At 41.2% G+C, this 2,028-nt stretch overlaps 1 protein-coding gene across 1 annotated transcript in view; it reads right to left on the bottom strand.

The window, feature by feature from the left end:
* Positions 1-2,028, bottom strand: part of LOC101863802 — a 23,397-nt gene that overhangs the window by 20,460 nt on the left and 909 nt on the right. The gene's annotated exons all lie outside the window — the stretch shown is intronic.

Raw genomic sequence — 2,028 nt, 5'->3', positions numbered from 1 at the left:
AGAGAGAGAGAGAGAGAGAGAGAGAGAGAGAGAGAGAGAGAGAGAGAGAGAGAGAGAGAGAGAGAGAGAGTGTGTGAGAGCTCAGGAGAGTGCGTGGTGTGAGATCGATTGGTACAAGTCTATGGATTTATCGAAACACTGCACTTGTTTGTGATCTGATGTCCGCTATCTTGTTTTGTGGAGTTTTCACGTGATGCATTGTGCCATTGTATACTTTTTTTTTTCTCAGGCGTACTTAGACCTAATTCTAAACTCCAACGAGGTCTAAAACTGGCACAAAGCAAGTCATGCCATATTTTTACCAGTGTAATCTTTAAGATGGAGCTGTCAAATTTATACGCAGTCGAATGCATCGTATCAGGTCGAGTAATAGCGCCTCCTATTGCAGACTTTTACTAACTGACTTTCCCTTTACCTCATCAAATTTGACCTGAAGGACAATAAGGCATATTGCATTCCGCTTTGTAACAAAGATCTGAACCCTGCGATGTGTCTTAGCCCTCTGATTGTAGCCTATGATAGTCTTTGAATCCACGTGACACAGAAAATCACATATTTTTGAACTTCGGAGGGTTCAATTAAATTGTACCAAAATGGTAACTTTCGCCCCTCCATAAAGGATAATCTGACCTCCCTCAACTGTATCTAAACTGTCAAATGTGGATTTGTGCAATGTGCACTGGGTGTCAAAGAGATGGGTTGCATGTGGTCCCTCATTGCTCTATCTCACGAGACGCTACCTCCACCAAGATCCTTTCCTCTTTCTTCCATCACATATTATTCTGTTCTGTGGTCTATAATGGTGCGCTGAGCCTCACCTGTTTCAGGTCCAGAATAAATCACTTTAGATACAACCTTTAGTATACTGAACAAGCTGGGCCCCCATTCGATGAAAGAAATGATCGGTGCTTTAATATCAAAAGTCATTGGCCTACTATATTTACACTCTACTGGAATGGGGCAATACATCTTGAGAGATGAAAAAAATTAGAAGGTCTAGATCTATACTCTCAAAACAAAAAGCGCCTCGTGAAATTTCATTTCCGGATTTTCTAATATAGAAATTTAGCTTTTTGTAGGTTTTGGGTTTTTGTAAAGTGTTTTACGGCGCTCGCAACTGCATAAGGTCATATGAGCGCGCGGGACACACCTAATACTTTCAGTTGGTAGGAAATTTTGAATTTTGCCCGGATGGCGGCCGAGGCCTACTCTTATCGATTTTAGACCATCAAGGGATCTTTAACGTGCGCAACTTGCACACGGGCCCTCCGAGATTTTTCGCCCTAATTTAGCTTTTGGCAGCAAAACTGTGCCTAGACTGAAATAACGAAGGGCATCATGCTCTGGAGAATATTTTAAAGAATCTTTTGGCCAAAACCGCATGTCGATCGATGCAGCCATTAAAAAGCCTTTTGAATAGCAAAATTCGGCCACCACAAATAGATAATAGATAACAAAGAAAAAAAATGACACGCACAAAACAAACAAGCAAACAAACAGAGAAACAAGCGAACAAAAAAACAACAACCAACAACCCAACAAACAAAAAACAAAAACAGACAGAAGGAAAAATAATCATTGCAGACATATTTTACAAAGTGTGCAAACTCAGTGACCATGAACTGGTTAAATTACTACTTTTTTACAAACACATTCAGCCTCATAAAAATGACTTTCTTTATTACCACTAACCACCGACACCCGTCTAACATTTAAAAAATTCACTTCTAGCTCAATAGGATGAAGTGCTTCCTGCAACCTCATTTAGTTCCTCTCTACCAACATCCCAATCTTGGCAACTTCCTAAGCTGTGCGAAAGCTACAACACGTCTTCCATTAACACAAAACAAACTCTCGATAGCCTTTTTTAGACCACCCCCCCCCTTTCAGCTAACTCAGGCGTGAAAGTTGCCCCCACATAGCAATACAAAATGTGTAGACCTCCCACGACCCACAAAACCTGACAGTAAAATCTGTGTAGAGGGCCTCCCCCGCCCCCATCCCACTAGACATGAGAGTAACAACTGT

Source organism: Aplysia californica, unplaced genomic scaffold (assembly GCF_000002075.1).
Source record: "Aplysia californica isolate F4 #8 unplaced genomic scaffold, AplCal3.0 scaffold00068, whole genome shotgun sequence".
NCBI classification, from domain to species: domain Eukaryota; kingdom Metazoa; phylum Mollusca; class Gastropoda; order Aplysiida; family Aplysiidae; genus Aplysia; species Aplysia californica.
Note: the sequence above shows the minus strand (reverse complement) of the source record. Positions and strands in the feature narration are given on the sequence as shown.